This window comes from Stigmatopora argus, chromosome 10 (genome assembly GCF_051989625.1).
Source record: "Stigmatopora argus isolate UIUO_Sarg chromosome 10, RoL_Sarg_1.0, whole genome shotgun sequence".
Lineage (NCBI taxonomy): Eukaryota > Metazoa > Chordata > Actinopteri > Syngnathiformes > Syngnathidae > Stigmatopora > Stigmatopora argus.
Window position 1 is genome coordinate 16,298,467 of NC_135396.1, and position 23,444 is coordinate 16,321,910.

Below are 23,444 nucleotides of genomic sequence, written 5' to 3' on the forward strand. Positions count from 1 at the left end.
ATTTCTTAAAATTTTCATCCAAATTATTCCGAGGAGGCATATTGGTAAGTGCTGTGTACTCCTACTTGGGATTTGTTTCAAAACATAAGACTGGTGGTTTTTGTAATACTTACCGTATTTACTCGCATATAAACCACCTGCGCTTACAAGCCGCACCCTTAAAATTGCCTTAAAATTGTTGAATTTTACAATTTCTTGCGTATAAGCCGCCCCCTGATTGACAATTTTCACCTCCATATATATGGTTTTAATAGGTAGTACAAATGTGTTACTTTGAAGGGAAAATCTTCAGAAAAATCATCACACGTGGTATTTCTGAGATACTGTATGAATCAAAAGCATATTAATTAGGGGTCAATATCATAAGTTAATATGCCTGTCTTTTAAATGCAAAATATCAAATTATTACATTTTTTAAAAGTCTATCTTGATGAGAAACCGATGCTTTTTAATGACATAAATTACAATTTTCTTACCAGAAGTTTAAGATGTGGCAGCCAAATTGCTTCTATTATCGAAATAGCTCGATTTTTTTGGATGGTTCATATTACTGCAATAGTTGTCACTTTCGAACAAGAAATAAAAAGAAAAAAAATCTAAGCAGTATTTTGTTTTATTTTATAATCACAAATGTACAATCATTTCCTTTCTGTGTTGCGTTGGGAGGGTGTGGTCTGCACGTAGACAAATTCAAAAAGGAAGAAACGTAAGCACAACCAGGAAATATGCGCATAGCGTTATACGTATAGTGTTCAACAAGTCTCTGGGTGCAATAATAGCAGTGGCGGTCCGTGCATTTTCTCGTAGCGCCTTCAATGGGTAAAATCCACTTCCTAGCAGCATTTAATGATTAAATACAAATACTGGAGCTTTTCAGACATTACAACCGGGCCGGGGGGTGATTTTCCCGGGAAAAGACAGCGATGGACGTCAATGGCGAAATGGCAAAAATTGCACTATAATGGGGTAAAATCCACTTCCTAGCAGCATTTAGTGATTAAATACAAACACTGGAGCTTTTCAGATATCAGAACCGGGCCCACAATTGAAATATTATTTGGGAATATAGCCATATTTTACTCACCAAAAATCATTTTTAACTGTACACAATATCCATCCTCCTTTCTTTCTTCCTTCTTTTATATCGCCATCGACGCTAATGCTGAAAGTCGAGCCTGTCCTGTTGTATTTCTGGCATAATCTGTCTTGAAAATGGCTTTTAATCAACACAACAATATATTTGCTTGTGCAGCTCGCTCCAGATACAGTTTGGTAGCTCTGGCTAATCACTAGCCAATCATAGTTGATGAAAGCGATGACGTATCCCTACGCCTGCGACAAGGCAATGACGTATCCCTAAGCCTGCGACAATGCATTGTGGTGTTATCGACAGTCTTATCGACCCTTGTTTAATGCAGCAGAGCCTGCAGAACTGTTTGTGAAGGCCCTGAGGCAGATTTCTGACCCTGGCAAAAAATAATGGCTGAAATGTGATTGGTTAAATGCTTCAATATGAAAACAAACATCTGGAAGCAGTGTAACCAGGAGGAAACGCAATGAAAGGAAGCTAACAGACAATTTTGAATTATTTAATAAGTACCGTATTTTCACGACTATAAGGCGCACATAAAAGTCTAAAATTTTCTCCAAAATAGACAGGGCGCCGTATAATCCAGTGCGCTGGGATATTGAGTTCTTAATACACCCAGTTCTTCAATACACTTGGTATGACGGCGAGCACACTAATTTGGTGCTCGCCGTCATTTCGGCTGTATTTACAAAAGAAATCCCGGAAATAGGCTACTTCCGGTATCCAGCGCTATTGCGTTTCGATGTTCATCCATATATAATATATATGCATCTAAAAACGGTGCGTGCTTTGTGTGTTTAAAATACAGAAATAGCACTCATTACTGACACTGCGGCTAAAAATACGATGCGCCGAATAGTTGTGAAAATACGGTATTCATGGACAAAATATAATATGATTCAGATATATTTCTTAGGCCTGCAGAGAAGGCCTTGAAGGCCCTGACGGCCCGCCACTGAATAATAGCATAAACATTACGCAGGTATTAAGGTTTATATTTTAACGATCGACTGTAAGCCCCCCGATCAGCCTTAACTATTGGGATTGCTGACATGGTAAACGCTACGGTCAGAGCACGTTTAACTACCATAATATGGCGGCACCCTGAAAGAGCAATACCCGGCACAAGTGAATTTTCTTCACGATGCAAGATACGGTTTATTTTTTTCCTTGAATTATATTTATAGATCTCAAAATACACTTTGTTTAGCGTTTTATCTGTTTATCTTCTCTCTATTTTGAAATAAATTACCGTATCGGCCGCATGACGTCATCGTGTCATGGCGTCGTCAACTTGCAGTTTCGTCCATGTCGTGTTTTTATGCCCATATAAGCCGTACCCTCGATTCAGTCACAATTTTCTTGTCCGACAAAAGTGTCTTATGTGAGTAAATACGATACTTCCCTTATGAAAAAAACGAAAACAAAAATGTTAAAGCGATAGAGGCAACCTATGAAGTCGACTCCTAATCGATCGCCACGCAGAAGTCACACAAGATGAATCATTCATCAGAACCTGTAACTCGGATGATTCACAATGCACTGTTACCGAATTCTTCCGGTTTCCAGTGCAGTTGACTCAAGATGGGGGAAGCCGTAGCGATGGTGTGAATTTTGAGGCATTTAAAATGGAAATTTGGTACTTTTCCGAAATGATTGCGTCAAAAAAATTTAAGTGACAATTTTTGGGGATTTCCAAAGTTTAGAGAGGTTGTCCGAAGTCCCAGAGTTTGTGTTGCATTTCCGGGTAAACTCCTGAAATTCCAGAGTAGTTGGCAGATCTGTTCTTTCTGTTCGCGCCGCATTTCATACAACGATCCAGCAAAAAACACACAGTCAACCCACAGAATACAGTACACGTGTACTAAGCACAACCCTGCAAAAACAAAGTTGTCGTATAATTTCGGGTAATGAGAATGTTGGTATCGAGGAATGCAGGCTGGAGACGGTGAACAGTCACTTCGAAGCTTTTATTTACAGAATATTCCGGGCAAAAGTGAGTTACAGACAATGGCTGTAATGGATCAGGAATTGCACGCTCACAGAAAATTTACAAACACCTTTACGCTATCAGCAGGGTGGTGCCAAAACTGTACAACAAAGGAGATTTTCCATTTTAGCACGCTCCTGTCACTATGCCCAGGGCGTTACGACAAATGGTAAGAAAATGATTTATTAATGTCTTGAAATGAATAACAAGCATGCAAAATCTATCCGTGTTAAAAGACAGGTGAACAAGAAGAAGCTAAGAGTAGGCAACAGAGAGCAGGAGCACACGAACACATGATCACACATCTAATAAACACGAAATTAAGAATTCAAACAACATTAACAACATAAATAAACAACAAACATTACGTTTTATGATTTCTTAGGAATTTAATTTTTCTCCCATTTTATTTCTCGCTACTGGTTCTTACCTGTTTGGATTTAAGTTGCCCTACTGCAGTGCAGGTTGATGGACGTTTTGAAAAAAAAAATATCCAAAGACGATTGCCTTTTAAAAATGTTTCTATAATGCAATAGACAAACGTCATCAAAGTGGGCGATCGCACAACTCGTTAACCCTTTGTTTGGATGTGTTTTTTTTCTACGAAGACAGAAAGTTCATGAAAGTTCTCCAGCATTTCTTTGATTTTTGCTATTGGAATGCTCGCTGCTTCGTGTTCCATTAACTATAGTTCTTTCAGCTTCTCTGTTGAGAGTTCGTTTTTATTCCCTCGACCAACTCGTCAATGTCCTCCTCACTGACCACTTCTTTTCATTCGCACTGGTATTTTTCTTGGGAGGTATGACGATAAAAACAGAAGAAGCTGTTTTATCCACTCTTGAGGAACTCATTTGCATATAAAAAGCTTTCGTAACAAGAAAATTTTGTACCTAGAGGCATTCCTTAGTAGAGGTATGGCTGTATTGTGATCCTTCTTCACTTTGCGGCTTCACTACATCGTAAATTTTTTCTGAGGTATAAAAAACGTTCACAAAAATGTCTACATTTACACTGAAACTCGCAACTGGAAGACACAAAAAATGGCGGAAGCTTCTTCCGGGCACAGCTTCTTCGGCGCTGAAATGGTTGGCTCTAAACACAGAAGAAAAAGAAATATACCTGTCAAGTTATCTCTACTTTCTTCAAATTTTGCCCCAAACTTGAAAAGGGGCCCCGATCTTATCAACACAGGAACAACTCAAATCCTTCCAGTTTACAATTTTATTGAAGTTTATGGTGATAGGAAGTGGTTAGGTTGAAAACCTTAAAGAAGGAGGAAAGAAGGAAGCATGTGACATCATTCAAGTTTCAGGTTACTATGGTGATCAAAGTGTTGCTCTTGAGTTTACTAATAGCATCTTAAATTTACTACAGAAAAGCAGGAGAGCGTTCAAATGATAGAGTGAAAGTGAATGGGTACATTAACTGATTGGGTAAATCAAACACAAATATTCACTTTACAGAGATAGGTCATAAGAGTAATCCAAGTTAAGGGAAAATACAAAGAATGCAACTTAAGGTTGTGAGAAGCAAATTAAGCATCAATCAGCTGGCATCTAGGTGGTACTTATTTTATCCTACCAGTTGCGTGTGATCGGGTCTGAAGGGTATTCCTTGCTCCTTTCTCGCCTGTCTACTTTCAAGGCTTGAATCTGAATTTTTTATATCCTGGCTCATGCCCTATGATCTCAGGCAGGAAATGAGGCGAGGTGACTTTGATTTGGGTTTTCTTTTCTGCCCCCTGTTGGCCTGGAGGAGGGGCAGACATATCGTTTCAAAGTTGACTTGACAATACCAAAGAAGAAAAATGGGCGCACCAAAAACTATAAATAGCTGTGAAACACACCCCCTTGCCTTTTCTTGTTTCCAACGGGTTGCGTTTGGCATCACATACATCACACCTCGTGGAGACAGAATACTTGAAGTCAATTTCAGCTTTATTTGGATTTTACATCGTCGCTGAAAATGCAATCTAAGCGTCCAGCATTGTCTAAGCCACAGCGAGCCGAGGACAGCGCCTCTGAGCGAAGCCACAGCAAGCGAAGGAAGGCTTCCCCATTGCAAAGCAGCAACATGGTTTAAAAGCGGAGCTATGGCGATCTGGCGGCGTCGACCAGTGATCCGGCGGCACATGCCGGTGGCGAGCGAGGACTGCCCCCCAACCGGATCGCATGTGTGGATGCTTTCATAATAAACCCAGGCTTAATCAACAAGTTCGACCGTCCTCGTGCTTAAAAAAAAAACAACTACGCCTATGTTTTGAATGTTTATAACAGACAATGGTGTTTTTCTTAGGTCATTTTATTACAGTGGTACCTCGACATATGAGAAATTTGAGATACGAGTAAAATTCGTGACCGGACGTTTCGTCGAAAGACGTTTGATCCCCGGACGTTTGGTCCCCGGACGTTTGGTCGACTGGACGTTTGGTAGAACGGACGTTTGGTCGCCGGGTTTGCTCGCTGTCAAATTATGAGAGAGAGAGACAGAGAGTTTACTGTTGAAAGCAAGCAACCAGGTAATCTCTTGCTCTCAAAATTATAATCATGAGAGAGAGAGAGTCCGTTCTACCAAACGTCCGGTCGACGCCCCGTCCGTTCTACCAAACGTCCGATCGACCAAATGTCCGGGGACCAAACGTCTTTCGACGAAACGTCTGAGTGCCGTAAAATTTCGGGCAAATATTTATCTTGAGATACAAGACAAATTTTGATATACGAGCAGACAGCGGACGCGAGAGGCTGCTCATAAGAACATCATGGGCAATGTCTCTCTCCCCGCAACTCCCTTGTGTATTGTCTTTCTGGTCGCAACTTCTTGTAATGTTTCTGCGAGCACTGGAGGGCACGTTTTTTCCCCGTAAGTCATTGCGAATGGCGAGGCGATCGCTAATAGGAGAGTTATATATATACTACTCGTTAGCAAGTGGTTGTGCGTTATCCTATTGTGAGGACATTTGTATGCATAATTTTCGGAATATTTTGAAGGGAATACAAAAGCAAACTACCATCGATAGGTTGCATCTGAAACTCAGGGTGAAGGCAGGGCAAACAGAGCCAACCCGGCCGGGAGAAGAAAGGTATAAAAATGTAAAACAAAATTAGAATTAAGTTTAGTGTTAGTTTAGATTAAACTTATTTTTGAGTGTCTTCATTGTAATCCAAATTCATTTAAATTTGTTTATGTTATGTTACGAACGCTTTGCCGTACAAAAAGTCAACCCCCCTCTCTACCCTACGCGAAATCCGTCTAATTTTAGTTCTATTAAACACATTTTAGTTTACTATTAAACCACTAGTTATTAGATACTTTGTTAATAGATGGCAAATTAGAACAAATAAAACATTTTTTCCAATCCAATATCCTGTTTTGGGTGTTTTTTCAAAGGGTTGCAACAAATTTATTTGTTTTTGGTTCATTTCAATGGGGAACGTTCGTTTGAGTTACGAGAAAGTCGACATACGAGCTCAGTCCCGGAACGAACTAAGCTCGTATCTCGAGGTACCACTGTACTTGAAATTTTTTGATCCAACGCTTAGTCAGGCGAGTACAGTAATCCCTCGAATATCACGGATAATGTAGACCTGACATGGCCACAAGAAGAAAAAATTTACTTAATAAAATTAAGAACAGGGCGGCCCGATGGAGTGAGTGGTCAGCGCGTCGGCCTCACAGCTCTGGGGTCCTGGGTTCAGAATCCAGGTCACGTCCACCTGTGTGGAGTTTGCATGTTCTCCCCGGGCCTGCGTGGGTTTCCTCCTGGTACTCCGGTTTCCTCCCACATTCAAAAAACATGCATGGTAGGCTGATTGGACACTCTAAATTGCCCCTAGGTATGAGTGTGAGTGTGCATGGTTGTCCGTCCTGTTGTTCCCTGCGATTGACTGGCCACCGATCCAGGGTGTCCCCTGCTTCTGGCCTGGATTCAGCTGGGATAGGCTCCAGCACCCCCCGTGACCATAATGAGGATAAAGCGGTTCAGAAAATGAAATGAGATGAGAGACAATTAAGAACAAAGCCTTGCTGCCTGTATACTGGATGAGCAACCGGAAAGCCTGGATCACGTGATCACGACCGACTCGGCGAATAAACTAAGGATCAAAAGTACAACAAAACAGCACGACCGAGTCGGCGAATATACTAAGGATGAAAAAATACAACAAGACGACTGAAAAAAACCACAAAATGCCAACGTCAAAAAATCACAGCGAGGTGTTAGGACAAGCAGGGCGGTAATTAAGGGCAAGCCACGAATACTCCGAACTATCCACCGACTGTGACGGTTGTCTTTAAATGGCGGATGTGTCACATCAGCTGCAGGTGTGCTGATCCCGCCCCACTTAATAAACAGCAGCTGAAACAAACATGTCATTGTAAGCAACAAACATGACAATGATTTAGAGATTTATTTTTAGTATTAATATCTCGGATGCTTCTGCTACTCAATCACTTGTTGTGTATGATTCTCCTTTTCTGTGTTCTCCTACCAGCTCTCCGGCCGTTTTGATGTTGTTCTTATGGAAGATTATGAAATAATGTCTGTGACGCATGGTTAATTTGCTTTGATTTTTGACTTTTATTGCTGATAGACTGGCATCGCAGAACACTGGAAGAAGAGGAGGAAGAACTATGGGAAGAAGAGGAAGAAGAAGTACGGACTATCTGGTTGAAGAGGATTTGATTTATATGTTTTCTTTCTGGTACATTTTTTTACCATAATGAAGTAGTGCAGGGGTGGCCAATTCCGGTCCGCGAGGGCCTCTATCTGCTCTGTTATCCATGTCTCCCTCCACCAACACACTTGAATCAAATAATCCGGATCGGTATGAAGCTTCTGGACAGATTGCTGAAGAGTTGATCATTTGATTCAGGTGTGATAGAGGAGGGAGATACGGAAAACAGACTGGATAGGGGCCCCCGAGGACCGGAGTTGGCCACCCCTGAAGTAGTGTGTAAAAGTAGGGTTTCTTCTTTCGTGTGTATGTCAATTTTTTGTTTTGTTTTACCATACTGAAAGTTTTGATATGAGTTAATTTTTATTTAATTAATAGTTTTGTTACACAGTTTTTGTGTGTAAACAGGAAATTATGAGGAATTACGAGAGGGTACCTAACAGTAGAACTGAAAAGACGATCCAGCGGCGTGGTCATGTTCTTGGTGGCCTTAAATACTCCTCACTGGCTAATGACTCCCACCTGTAAGCGCTTGCGTCATCAGGGGCTGGGCCAGTGATTGGATGGCAGGCACACCCCGCCACCAGTCTGGCCCTGGGCCTGACAGTACCCCTTCCCCTACGCGGGCCACTTGGCCCGCAACGAAGGGCCCCCGGGTGGTCCCGGTGGAAGTCCCGGATGAGGTCCGGGCAGAGGATGTGGCGGGCAGGAACCCAGCTGCGCTCCTCCGGACCGCACCCCTCCCAGTCCACCAGATAGTGCAGGCCCCGGGTGGCAGGTCAGGCGGGAGGTGTGGGCCCATTCTAGCACCTTGGACTGCATTGGGGTCAGAACATACAGGTCCTTATGCGTACCTCTTCTTGGGTCCGGCTCCAGGTCTTGGGCCCTCAATACTTCGGCCTCCAGCCCCGTCCTTATACTAGCCACCATGCAGGAGGGAGGTAGGATAATTGGGGGCTCCTCCTCCGAGTTCGGGGACTGGAAAACGCAGGACAACGCATTCGACTTCCCGTTCCTGGAACCTGGGATATAGTTCAGCGTGAAATTAAACCTACTGAAAAACATGGTCCACCTGGCCTGGCGAGGGTTCAGCCTCCGGGCCGACCTGAGGTATTCCAGGTTCTTATGGTCCGTCAGAACCGTGAACGGCTGGCTAGCCCCTTCCAGGTGGTGTCGCCATTCCTCCAGAGCCATTTTCACCGCGAGCAGTTCCCAGTCCCCAATGCCATAGTTGCGTTTTGCTGGAGACAGCCTACGGGAAAAAAAGCGCAGGGGTGCAACTTCCCATCCGCCTGTTTGCGCTGGGAGAGGACAGCGCCAACCCCCACCTCCGAGGCATCGACCTCCACCTGGAACTGCAATTCAGGATCTGGGTGGGCGAGGATGGGAGCAACGGTAAAACAGGACTTCAGGTCACTGAACGCCGCCTCCGCTGGATCTGTCCAACGGAACGGGAGTTTTGTGGATGTGAGTGCTGTGAGGGGGGCGGCGACGCGGCTATATTTCCTGATAAAACGCCTATAGAAGTTTGCAAACCCCAGAAAGCGTTGCAACTCCTTTCTCCCCTTGGGCCTGGGCCACTGAGTTTCGGCCTCCACCTTTGTGGCATCCATCCGCATCTCCCCGTCGGCCACCACGTACCCCAGAAAGGTGGTCTCCGAGACATGAAATTCACATTTCTCAGCCTTGACGTATAGGCGGTTCTCCAGGAGACGTTGCAACACCTGACGCACCTGCTGCTCGTGCTCCTCAAGGCTGCATGAAAAAAATCAAGATATCGTCCAGATAGATGAATACAAACTGATTAAGCATATATCGGAGGACGTCATTGATCAGGAACTGGAACACTGCCGGGGCATTGCAGAGTCCGAAAGGCATCATCAGGTATTCAAAGTGGCCCTGGGGGGTGGAGAAGGCCGTTTTCCATTTGTCGCCCTCCCGAATCCAGACCAGATGGTAAGCATTGCGGAGGTCTAACTTAGTAAAAATGCAGGAACCGTGCAGTGGGGTAAAGTCGAGTCGATGAGCGGCAAAGGGTACCTGTTCTTGACCGTGATCTCGTTCATGCCCCGGTAGTCAACACAGGGGCGCAGCGAACCGTCCTTCTTGTCGACAAAAACCCCCCGCCCCGACAGGGGAGGATGATGGGCGAATTGGTCCAGCTGCTAGCGCTTCGGAGATGTAGTTCTCCAGTGCCTCCCGCTCCGGCCTGGAGATGTTGTAGATCCGGCGCCTAAGAAGAGAAGCGCCTGGCAATATGTTAATGGCACAGTCATACGGGCGATGCGGGGAAAGTGCCAAAGCCTGGTCCTTGCTAAAAATCTGTGAAAGGTCCCGATAGCACTCAGGCACTGCTGATAGGTCAGGGGGGTCTTGCCTCGGAGGTGACACTGTGGGTAAGTGGGCTCACTGGAGACACTTGGTGTGGCAGGCCGGGCTCCAGGGTACCACCTTGGGTCCGCCCCAGTCGATAACCGGATTGTGCCGTCTCAACCAAGGAAGGCCCAGAACAATAGTCGCCTCCGGGCAGTCCAAAACATAGAAGCACGCCATCTTCTGGTGGTTCCCGGATAGGCGGAGTAGAACAGGGTCCGTCCGTCGCTCCACTCTGCCTAAGGTACGCCCGTCCAGTGCCGTTATTTTCAGGGGCCCATCTATAGCCCGAGTGCCGATGCCAAGCTTAGAGACCATGGAGCGATCGATAAAACTTTCGTCCACTCCGCAGTCGATCAGAGTGGTGGTGCTGTGAGTTCTTCCCCCCAGGAAAGAGATGCTGACAGCAAAAAACGACGGGAAGATTCCCCAATAGCCAGGCTCACCATGACCTCTCTTCATATTGGTGAGCCCTTGCTTTTACCGGGCGGAGAGGGCATGTTCTTGAGAGATGGCCCTCCTTTCCGCAGTAAAAGCATAGAGAAAACTGGCGGCGTCGTGAGCGTTCCTCCTCTGACAGCCCAGCGCGACCTATTTGCATAGGCTCTGACGTCATCAAGGGACGGGGAGGCGCAGCCGCCGGGGGGGAAACCGGAAACAGGCGCCGAAGTCCACCCACAGCGCCCATGTGCGAGCCACCTCGCCGCTTCCCTAGGCGTCTCTGTAGTCGGCCATCGATCCGGATGGCCAATCCCACAAGCGCGTCAAGCGACTCGGGCTCGTCATGGCACGCCAGTTCGTCCTGCATCGCCTCATTCAGCCCCCCCAGAAATGCGTGCTGGAGGGCGCTGTCATTGAAGTCGCTTTCGGCGGCTAGAATGCGGAACTCCACTGAATATTCGGCGACGCTCAGGACGCCTTGTCTCAGAGATCTTAAGGGCCCTGCTGCCTCCCGGCCGCGCACCGGGTGGTTGAAGACCTTTCGCATCTCCGCGGTGAATTCGGCGTAGGAGGCGCATATGTTGGAGCCCCGCTCCCATTCGGCGCTCGCCCAGGCCAGGGCCTTATCTCGAAGACAGCCGATAAGGTAAGCGATCTTGGCTCGGTCCGTGCTGTAGGTCAGGCATTGTTGTTCAAATACCAAACGGCACTGAACAAGGAACTGCTGACATGCGCCGAGGTTCCCACTGTAGGGGGCGGGCGGCGGGCGGCGGGACCATAGGTTCGCGGCGCGGCGATACCGGTGTTACCTCTTGCGCGGCTGGGGTTGGCTGTGCACTCCGTGAGTGAGGCAAGGGCGTGAGTTGTGCCTGTATGGACTCGAGGGTTTGAGTTATTTTCGATACCTCAGTCAAAAGGAAGCGGATTGCTTGGCTGTGCTGGTCCGTGAGTGGCGCAGGTAGGTCGGTGGGGGCTTGGTCTGAGCCCGCGGGGTCCATGTTGGCTGCCTCGTGCTGTTACGATTGGGGATGGAGGACCCCAAAGCAGGCAAGGGCTGCAAATCTGGTTTTCGAATCCTTTATTTAGAATCGTCCACGCGAAGGGCAAGGCACAAGAGGGGATAGCGTAGGCGAGTCGTTGGTCGTAGAAGGAAGGTCGGTCGCCGTGAAGTCCGCCGGGAAGTCCAGAGTGGGGTGTACGAGGGCGAAGGCGAAGTCGTAGTCCGTGGTCGTGGGGCTGAGCGTGGTCGGGATCCTGGGTGCAAACAGGAGGTTGTAGATCAAACAAGGCAGGCAATGAGGAATTACGAGAGAGTACCTAACAGTAGAACTGATAAGACGATCCAGCGGCATGGTCATGTTCTTGGTGGCCTTAAATACTCCTCACTGGCTAATGACTCCCACCTGGAAGCGCTTGAGTCATCAGGGGCTGGGCCAGTGATTGGATGGCAGGCACACCCCGCCACCAGTCTGGCCTTGGGCCTGACAGAGGCAGTGGAGTCCTTAGTTTCTTCAGAGAGCACCCATTGTCTAGAGATAAGTAGGTTTTTGTTTGCCCCAGCTTCACCTGATTTGTAAGTACGCTATTCATTGGTATATTGAGTATTTATGTTGATAAAGTTAATTATTTTGGGCTGCATAGGGGGACTTGAGATAAGTTTAGACACCCCGGGGTATACATATAGTTTGTTGCACTTATACACGTAGTTTATTTACCTGTTTAGAATTTAATTACATCAGCTCTGACAGTGGCACCCTTAGGCTTATTTCCTGTATTTTTGGGGGTGTTCATTTGAACACCTGTCTGGGAGGGTGTTTTTTTACCTTTTTCATTTGAGGGTGCCACTTTAGTATATTTTGCTTCTCCTATATTGTCCCGTAGTCTAGGTTTTCTGTGGACTTTGTTGTAAATAAATTATCATTTAATGCTGCTTGCCTTGTGTGTCTGGCTCCTCATTGACCGGGTTTTTCTGCTGTGCTAGTTGCGACTCCCTGGCACATCTTACCACCAAGGGGGAGTCGTAACAGCGCAATTGTGCATGCGCGCAGTTTAGAGGGAACATTGGTTGAGGGTTTGATTTCAGGTCGGTCCTCACTGTGTGGAGTTTGCATGTTCTCCCCGAGCTTGTATGGGTTTTCTCCTGGAACCCCAGTTTTTTCCCACATTCTAAAAACATGCATGGTAGGCTGATTGGACACTCAAAATTTCCCTTAAGTAAGAGTGTGTGGGTGAATGGTTGTCCATCTCCTGTGTCACCCGCCTGGTGCCCATAGTTGGCTTGGATAGGCTCCAACACCCCCCACGACCCTTTTGAGGATAAGCGGTTCAGAAAACTGAATGATTGAAGGATAAATTTGATTTATATTGCAATGAATTGCTTTCAAAGAAACAACATGACCTAAATACTGAACCTGAGGAGAAAACATGCAAAAAATATTTGACTTCAGAAAAATGTGTGTAAACAATCGAGAAAAACTGTCAATGCTTGTATGTAGGTTTTATCACCTCTTTATTGTAGCCACTCCTTATTCCCGTAAACTACACTGAGAGAAAGACAAACATTTCACTAGTGACCAAATCATTCATATGAATACAGAAATGACGAAGCATGTTGTAGAAGTACTGGCAGTGATTGATTTTGTTTCAGCCAGTGAGTTAACAACACTCAAACTCTACTCTAAAACTATAACAATTATACCAGCATACTATACATTGTACAATATTGTAAAACTGGTATTTCACTGCTAATGTTTTAAAATGTTTAAAACAGTGACTGGACAATGACAGCATTCTATTTTAAGGAATTTGGTCTTAAACTCTTCCAGCACCACATGTTCAACTAAGAGCGCTCCACTGTATTCCGCATTGCAATCAACTGACTACCACATGTACTTTCAAATATCGCCTATTTACAGAGAAACAATTTCAGGTTTCCCCCCTCATATTAGAGACATTGTCTTTTATAATTCAAAGAATGGGTTATTACTTATGTTTGTGCTCAAGACAACACTCTCATTGACCTAGACTTGGCCAAAACCAGAACCTGGCCATCAATAACACACCAAGATTTTGGCACCAAGCAAATACAAACACCATAAAAATACATTTAATAAATGAAAAATGTTATTAATCTGAGCGGGCCGGCGGCTTGAGTGGTTAGCACATAGGCCTCACAGCTCTGGGGTTCTGAGTTCAAATCCAGGTCGGTCCACCCTTGTGGAGTTTGCATATTCTCCGTGGGTTTTCTCTGGGTACGCCAGTTCCTTCCCACATTCCAAAAACATGCTGGCCCAAAGTCAGCTGGGATAGGCTTCAGCACCCCCTAGCAACCCTACTGAAAAGTTCAGAAAATGAATGAATGAATGTTTTTAATCTTATTTGACTACCAGCCATTTACAGGAGTGGTGGAATACTAGTAAGATAAAATCTAATGTTGTCATGTTTCTTGGGTCATCCCAAACGCAGGGACAGGTAATGAAGTGCACTAACAAAACTTAAATAAAACATGGTAAGGTTCTCAAAAAATAACAAAGAATTCAAAAATCAACCTGACGGGGAGGACATGGGGAAGTGAGGTTCACAGGATATGAAGACCAGCATAACAAACGCAGACATTCCAACAAGGACTGACAAACAGAGGGTTTAAATAGACAGACGTGCGTTGACGAGACAATCAGAAACACCTGGGTCACAGTAAGCAAGAGAAGCACCAGGGGGAGGGGATACGACAGGTGAACTCAATTGGGAATCACAGGGACAGGTCACAAAGGGGAAAAACATCAACAATCAATCCCCACCACAATTCCCCACCTACGGGATGGATTCTACACGTCCCACCAAAAAAAGAAACCCCAAACAACAGGCAGGGAGGGTGCGGAAGGGCCACAAAGCATAGTCTGGCAGACGTCGGGGCTGGTCTGGTAAGTCTTTCAGTCGTCTGGTCCGGCCCACAATGAAGCAGCGGGCTGGCCAGTCCGGCGGTCGTCCTGTCAGGCCCATGAGAAAGTGGGGTGCTGGCCGGTCCAGTGGTCGTCCGGACAGGTCACACAGGGCGAAAAACATGACAAAGCCAATCTATAACAATTTTTTTTTTTCTTAAAATGACAACAATTAAGATGTCTCTCAAAATAAAAAATAAAAAGATTCTGAGAAAAGATCAAGTCTTTTGGGAGACCAAGACCCTTAATGTACTGTATTGTCTTGAGAACAAGACTAGTCTTGAATGTTACAGCACTACTTGTTACTCTACTACATTGTGACAGCAATTAAATTTGCAATCTTTCGGATCGTTGCTGCAGGTCATGAAGAAAATGAACTTAGGGCTGCAATGCGATCAGTTGACAGCAGTTGTGTAAACAAAGACAATTCCCCCTTTGGCAAGTTGTAGGGACATCAGCATGGAGGAGAGATATGCAAAGCAAAGATAAGACAGGGGAAAAATAGTCTCAATACCAGTTGTTTAGAACTTTTAAGCCTGAATAGGTATGGCCTCATTCAGCTGTGTGCTCTCTTTGAAATATGTGACTCCCATGAACAAGTTGTGGCTTGTCTTATTGCTTCATTTCCAACCACAGAGGAATTTGACTGTGACTGTAACTTCTACATGGTGCATCAGAGTAGCTTCAGTTGAAACATAGCTCAAGATATATAAACTCCCCAGAATAGTGAAATCAACTGATTGATCCATGATTCCTACTGAAAACATTACAGTCAAGTTCAATAATAAAGTGGAACCTATCCCATCTCACTGGTTGCACTGATAGTGCATGTATGCATGGTACCGTATACAAATTAGATTGTAGCATATTTCATGGTTATTTGGGAATAAACTTTTGTTTACAATAGAAAGCACTGCTATATTATTAACGCAGTTGTTTTTTTCTGTTCTTTTTATTTTGTATCTATTGTATATTCTGTTTTGTGTCTGTGACTTTCTGCTAAACCAATGACCCTACAAGGGACATTTATCGAAATAACCCAATTGTGTTGGTAAAAATGAGAAAGCTCTTCATCTGGCTCCACCAAGGAATCTTTATGAGATTCTGCAATTTGGAAGCGGAACACACTGTATTCATTTTATATATATTTGTGAGAAATTTTACATTGAGTTAAGGTTATAGCTTTGTGTAAATCTTTCATTGAAATACCAGGAAGTCAAACTATGGGTATGTTCACTAAATGGAAGCCCACGCCTCTCATCAATGATAAAGTTAAGAATGGAATAAAGTGACTTTTCCAGGAGGTGTTATTCAATCCATCATGTGACTCAGGTATGTCAGGGCAGCCCCTCCCTTCATCTATCCATCCACCTATTAAGTCAACTTGTGAGCGATCCCCCGCCCACGTTCCCCCCTGTGCTGATGCGCCTTGTAAAATAGGGCCCGGCCAGCTGAGATGGTGAAGAACAATTTGCTGGATACTGACCACCAAAGCAAGGTGACCTCACAACCCTCGAACTTCTTTCTTGAAGACAAATCACGTAAGCTTACCTTTATTTGCATTGCAAGTTTCATTTCGGTTACAAACAAAAGGTACTACGTTAAGATGACAATGATTAAAAAAGAAGCTTTTATGATATGAAGGCAATTATAGTCATGGTAGTGATTTGTTACTGTGATTAGATAAATGTCTTGTAAAATGAAAAATTGACTTATTTACAATTTAAAATTTATTCAAGCCTGTCATTTTCTATATACATATTTTTTCATTATAGATTACTTAACCACAGTGTGTTTATCCACACTATTTAAGCCTCCCTTAGCATTTCAACTCTTTCAACTCTCCGTCAGAGTCATGGGAGACCTGTACTGTTAACCTACTTTGCTTGGTCTGATCTTAATATACTTATGCTCAGCCTTCTCACATTATGTAAGAGCAGAATCCTCATGTATTGCTTCAAATACCATTACTTATTGCTCTGCCAACAATGTGGGAGAGGTACAATAAAATATTTGGATGATTATTCCAATGGTCTTTTTAGCACTGGTATTAGTAGTAATAGTTTTATGAATTATCGCAGGTGGTCTAGTTAATTTCTAATGTTTTAAAGAGCTTTGACATGTTTTTGGTAGAGAGCAGTTTTTGTGGTCTCTTTTGCCGACAGTATTGAATTCAATTAATTAATTCATTCATTTATTTACTGTTAATCACTTCAGTGGACACAATTTTTACCAAGCATGCTGGAGCGGCCAATAAGGCCTGCAGTTTTTATGATGTTCTATAGAGTGCTTTTGACAACTTTTAGATTGGAACATTTGGATAGTTTCACTTTATTATTCCTTCATTTTCTCAACCGCTTATCCTCAGAAGGGTCGCGGGGTGTGCTGGAGCCTATCCCAAATGACTTTGGGCATGAGCCGGGGGACACCCTGAATTGGTGCCCAACCAAACGCAGGGTACCAGGAGACGGAGAACCATTCACGCTGATTCGTAATTTCACATAGTCAGGGCTCGACATTAACGACTGCCCGAATGGCAAGTACTCTTTTCTGCCAGCTAATTATGGTTTGACAGCTGCCCGAAAGGGCAAATAACGTTTTGATTATGTGATGAGGAAATGAGGAAAATCACAATCGCTTTATCTGTTTTGTTTCCTGCCACAGTCACCGCCATTTTGCAACAAATATATACGTATATTTTTTACGCTGGCAAGTGCGCATCACCATATCTGTGTTTGGTATTACGTTATAAATTAGGGCAGGTAGATTGCCACCTCGGGCAGGTAAGTTAGATGAGTTACCTTCTCTATGGGCAGGTGACTTAAAAAGTGTAGAACCCTGATAGTGGCATCTAATGATGACATGACGTATAAATTAAGGTATTCAGACGTTTTAAGTGTAGCGTCTATGCTACATTACTATAAAACCTCAAAATTTAATTAAAATATATGACTGTTAATGATGAGTAATGTGTTTGCCTAATGCAATAAAACATTATTCTAAAATATTTAATCGTTGTTTCAGGTATGAGCCGCCTTGTGGTGTAGAGGTTCACTCGCCTGATTTGGATGTGGGGAGACGCGGGCTCAATTCCCGCTGACGGCATTATGATTGAGAGTGTAAATGTTCGTTTGTCTCTTTGTGTGCTCTATGACTGACTGGCGATCAGTCTAGGGTGTAGTCTGCCATTTGCCCGAAGACAGCTGAGTTAGGCTCCAGCAACCCCCACAACCCTTCCAAGGATGGAAGATGAAGGAATGTTTTAGGTATACACTACAATTGAGGAAGTGGTAAAAAAAAATTATATAGATTATTGTAAAATGTAAAATTGTGCACTCTTAAATTAATTCTTAGTGATATATCACTATTTTCATGATGATATTTTATATGATATGATGATATTTTATATGATATGATGATATATTATATTCACTATATTCAATATAGTTTTGTGGCATAATGTAATTAGAAAATATCTATCGTTGTCCAATGAGGTAGCGATACATATTTTCTGACTTAGTGCCATGTTCGCCTCACAGTTCTGAGATCAAGTGTTCAATTTCAGTGGGTTCTGATCTTCCTGCGTGGACTTTTCATGAGCTCCCCGAGGTTTTTTTTCCGCGTTCCTAGGTTTCTTCCCACATACCAAAAAAAGGCAATCTAGCCTTGCTGAACTTGCTAAATTGTTCTTGGATATGCGTGTGTGTGCGTGTGTGTGTGTGTGTGTGTGTGTGTGTGTGTGTGTGTGTGTGTGTGTGTGTGTGTGTGTGTTGTTTGTTTCGTTGTGCTCTGTGATAGACTAGCAACCAATTCAGGGTGTCCCCTGCCTACTGCCCATCTTTGGGTGAGATGGGCTCCAGTGCCAGTGTCACCCTCATGAGGATAAGCAGTATGGAAAATAAATGAAGGATATATTCCAATATTAGAAATTGTTACTTGTACATTTTCTTATTTAGGTGCATTGTCAATGATTGAGTCTGTCAAAAGCATCTGCTTGTTTTTCATAGTTAATTTGTTTTCACCAGGCAGTGTGGGCTGTTAGCCTTGCCAAACTTGCAGTGGCCGTTGGTTTTAGTGGTACTTTTAAAACAGTTTAAGAATTAAAGCACTTATGCAGTAAAATGTTTTCAAATTTAACCACTGCTTGCTATTAGCGTTACTGCCTGCTAATACAAAATTTATCAAAGAAGCAGTCTTTAAATTTTTAGCAAGATGTTTATTAAATTCAATGTCATATTAAGATGGGATTACATTTTTGGTCCTGGTTTGCAATGTTGAGAATATAATTGCAAATATTTTCCCTGGTGCACTGTCTGGATAAATTAATTTCTTCTGGATAGCGCATGGGATTTGCGTACCGTATGGCTATAAAAGCCGTTTAAACTCATACAACCACCCTGCACATGGAAGAATTTGCCCAGTTCGCGCGAGGTCAGCTTTCATTCTTTTTCTGAATCGCTTTGCGGCCAGCCAATTGCAGGGCACGAGGAGACGGACAACCTTTCACACTCACACTCATACCTAAAGGTAATTTAGAGTGTCCAACCAGCCTACCATGCATGTCTTTGGAATGTGGGAAGAAACCAGAGTACCCGGAGAAAACCCACGCTGCCGGGCCGCCGAGATCAGCTTTAATTCAAGAAAAAACACACAAGCCCGGGGAGAACATGCAAACTCCGCACAGTGACGACCCGCCTGGGATTGAATTCTCGACCCCAGAACTGTGAAGCTGACGCTCTAACAACTTGTACACCGGGACAAACTGGGAACAAACTGAAATGAGAAACTTGGGCCACAAAGAAACAACAAAGGTTCTTGGGATGTTTTCAACCTGAGCTTCACAAGGAAAAGGAAGTGGAAAGAAAAACAAAATGGCGCCTCACTGCAAATCTGATTGCTTCTGAAAAAATGTTTGATGCTCGAGTTTTACTTGCGAGAGCAGAAGGAAAAAATATTTATGTTCTTAATCTTCATCTTCCGCTCTTCCGAGGTCAGATGGCGGGGGCAGCATCATCAGCAGGGAAGCCCAGACTTCCTTCTCCCCCGCCACTTCATCCAGCATCCCCTGACATAGTACCCAGTGTGCCCTGTGTCGGCCCCATGACCTCTTCTGGTGGGGCTCACCTGGGAGGTGTCTAGGAGGCATCCTAATCAGATGCCTGAGCCAACCAAACCAACTCATCTGTCGATTCTGAAAAGCCGCGGCTCGATTCTGATCCACTCTCGGATGACCGGGCTTCTCACCTTATCTCTAAGGGAGAGTCCAGACACCCTGTGGAGGAAACTCATTTCAGTCGTTTGTATCCAAGATCTTGTTCTTTCAGTCATGACTCACACCTCGTGTCCATAAAAGAGGATGGGAACATAGATCGACTGATAAATATAGAGCTTTATCTTTCGGCTCAGGTCCTTCTTCGGACCGGTGCAGTTTTCACATCACTGCAGAAACCACACCAATCCGCCGATACAGCTTGGAGTAAAACAATGTGCATAAAGAGGATATGTGCTTTAAATACTCATTTGCCTAATAATTCTGCAGTCCCTGTATGTTAGAACTTTCTTTATACATCCGCAAATTCCATTAATACAGAATGTTGTTTACCAGTGCACTTAGCATTCATTTAATGCGATTTCAATTTTAAATCAAAATCAAAATAAGACCAGAATGGGAACTTTTTGCATTTTAAAATTATTTCCCAAAATATGAGCATTAGATTAAAAATATTGAAAATCAAACCAAATGTGTTTTAATTTGAAGCAGAGCTGAGGTGGTGTGACCATGGGCCATTGAGTTCTTCCACTCGTTGACCGAGCCTCATGTCTAGGGGACCATGCAAGTTGACTCGTGACATGTTGGTGTGTCTTTTCCCTGGCCTTTTTTCATTCAAAGCATGTGTTCCCTAAAAGAAAAAGTTCAGACCTCCATGTCCATTCTGTCACTGAAATGAATACACACCTAACTGTGAAGTGGAAGGCAAATGAGAGATTACTCATTTGCCATACATTAGCTTGACCCAGTATCAACCATGAGCCTGCAACGTTTTCCCACGCAAGTAACTGTAGCCCCCCTTCCCACAGATTCCCCACAGATCAAGACTGGAAAAGAAAGTTAATTTTAATCCTTAACAGGATTAAGAACAGCCACGAAAGATCAGATGAGACCACTGCCTCAAAGAGGACAGATTACTGTACCACCTCAGACTTTGGAAAGGCTTATACCAGAGGTGCCCAAACTTCGGCCTGCAGGCCAACTCCAGCCCGCTGCCCAGTTTTTATTGGCCCTTGAACTTGGAAAGCTGACATTGAATAATGTCTAAATGCCAGTGATGGCGATAGACATTCAATACAATTTGACTGCGATCATTGCTGCCAACCCTATCAAGCAAAAAAGATTGGAGGTCAATTGATGTCAAGGGCAGCTAATGAGTTTACATATCTGTCAATGTCGGCCAATTGCTCCCCTTATTATTGATTGCAATTCCCCCTTATTAAGCGATGATAAACCGTACAAATGCAACTAGGCAAATATTTACTATCATAGGGCGCACTTAAAAGTCTAAAATTTTACCCAAAGTGGACGTAGCAATCAGTCAATGCGCCTTTTGTATGCAACAAATTCAAGATTCTGTAGATGTCGCTGTATGACGCTGACAGCTTGACTGTCTGGGTACATTGCTTGCTGACGGGCTGTGTGAAAGGGGAATGCGCGTGCGCATATAATGGCTAAAGCATGACAATCTTAGCAGTCAACGATGATGTTTTCGTCTGCTACCAGTGACCGAGAAGATCCGGATTAGAGCCAAAATGGGTAAAACAAGATTCGTTTTACAAAAAAAATACTTTAAAAAAATTCCCGTACAAAAGTTGGTATACGGCATACACAATTTGACATGATCAAAAAACGCATAAAATATGGGAAAAACGTATACGTTGACCGGTATGGAGTTTATATTAAGTGCAACATAAGATTAAAACTTATTTTTAAGAATTAAAACCAATAAAAAGATGTTTTTCCATTTTAAGATGCTGTTTTTTTGTTTGTTTTTCAGTAGATGGTGAATCAATAAAAATGTGATTTCCATTATAATATACTTTTTTCATGTTTTATCAGAGGGTGGGAACGAATTAATTTGTATTTAGTTCATTTCTGGGGGAAAAATTGATTTGAGATACGAGTAAATTGACATACGATCTTAGCCCCAGAACGCATTAAGCTCGTATCAGGGATGCGGGGGGTGCTGGAGGTTATCCCAACTGACTCCAGGCCAGAGGCAGAGGAGACCCTGAATCACACGGACAACCATGCACATTCACACCTATACCTAGGGGCAATGTATCTCAAATCAACATTTCCCATAGAAATTAACAAAATACAAATTAATTCGTTCCCACCCTCTGATAAAACATGAAAAAAGTATATTACAATGGAAATCACATTTTTATTGATTCACCATATACTAACAGAGTAACAAATAATCTAGTAGTTATGATGTTCAATACTAAAATGAGACATTATTGAGTACAACACAGAGTGCACGGAGTGCACGGAGGGGAGAGAGAGTGAGAGAGTGAGAGAGAGAGAGAGAGAGAGAGAGAGAGAGAGAGAGAGAGAGAGAGAGAGAGGAGAGAAAACTTGCCGCGTTCGTAACATAACATGAATAGAAATTTTAATTAAATGAACTTAGATTACGATACAGACACACTTAAAACTAAGTTTTAATCTTACCTTACACTAAACTTAATTCTAATTCTGTTTTAATTTTTTTACTTTTCCCTTCTGGCTCGGCTCTTTTTGCCTCGCTTCCACCTTCACTTCTAGCCGGACTTTTTAAAAGGAACCTATGTAGGGTTGTTTGCTTTTGTCTCCCCTTCTAAATATTACGGAAAAGACAAATGTCTTCACAATAGGATAACATACGACCACTTGCCAACTTGTCTGGGTGCTCCTCTCATATTGGCGACGCAGCTCCGTCACGCATAGCCTACACTCACGTTTTTCGTGCTTAATATTGATTGTCATCATTCGCATTTAGAGGGTAGCGATGGTTCTAAAGCAGGGATGGGCAAACTTGAGGGCCGCTGTGGGTGTAGGTTTTTGTTCCAATCGATCCAGCACAGACAGTCTAACCAATGAGATTTCTGCAGAAAACTAGAAGCACCTGACTGCAATCCACTGACTGATTGCACTTGTAGGACACCAGATTGGTGAAAAGGTACCCTCTCTATGGGTTGGAATGATAACCCGCACCCACTGCGGCCTTAGTGGAATAGTTTGCCCACCCCTATTCTAAAGTGAGAATCAATGCATCCGCGACAATATTTTCAAAATAAAATAACGGATAAGGAAATGCATTTACTTTTGGGGGATTTTGTAACTTGGATCTTTATCGTATCTCGATTCACTCATTTGTATATTCAAAAATTCCTCACCTGAAAATTTCATACCTGCATTCATAAGTAGGGGTATGACTGTGTGTATACATATATTTATTTATTTTTATATATATATATATATATATATATATATATATATATATATATATATATATATATATATATATATATATATATATTATATATATATATATATATATATATATATATATATATATATATATATATATATATATATATATATATACGTTGCACTTAATATAAACTCCATACCAGTGGCGGGCCGTCAGGGCCTTCAAGGCCTTCTCTGCTGGCCTAAGAAATATCTGAATCATATTATATTTTGTCCATCAATACTTATTATTCCAAATGGTATGTTAGCTTCCTTTCATTGCTTTTCCCCCTGGTTGCACTGCTTCCAGATGTGTGTTTTCATATTGAAGCATTTAACCAATCACATTTCAGCCATTATTTGTTGCCAGATCAGCTCTGCCTCAAAGCCTTCACAATCAGTTCTTGCGGGCTCTGCTGCATTAAACTAGACT

The 23,444-nt window shown here is 43.3% G+C and overlaps 1 protein-coding gene and 2 long non-coding RNA genes across 4 annotated transcripts in view; 2 read left to right on the forward strand and 1 right to left on the reverse strand.

Annotated features, from left to right (window-relative positions):
• Nucleotides 1-2,961: 2,961 nt before the first annotated feature.
• LOC144083732 (uncharacterized) lies at nt 2,962-7,923 on the forward strand. Its single transcript, XR_013303613.1, has 3 exons — nt 2,962-3,086; nt 3,165-3,249; nt 7,670-7,923. It is a non-coding gene; the product is annotated as an uncharacterized LOC144083732 (long non-coding RNA).
• On the reverse strand, nt 3,042-4,980 carry LOC144083731 (uncharacterized). The gene is made up of 2 exons (XR_013303612.1): nt 4,662-4,980; nt 3,042-4,172 (listed from the first exon to the last, which is right to left on the reverse strand). It is a non-coding gene; the product is annotated as an uncharacterized LOC144083731 (long non-coding RNA).
• Nucleotides 7,924-14,428: 6,505 nt separating the features above from the next.
• LOC144083825 (ATP-binding cassette subfamily G member 4-like) overlaps nt 14,429-23,444 on the forward strand; it is a 33,978-nt gene continuing 24,962 nt past the window's right edge. The window contains exon 1 of one of the 2 annotated variants that reach the window (XM_077611923.1): nt 14,429-14,487. The gene's annotated coding sequence lies outside the window, so the exon portion shown is untranslated. Of the gene's footprint in view, nt 14,488-15,921; nt 16,047-23,444 lie in introns of those variants that run through there. The other variant, XM_077611922.1, reaches the window with a different exon arrangement.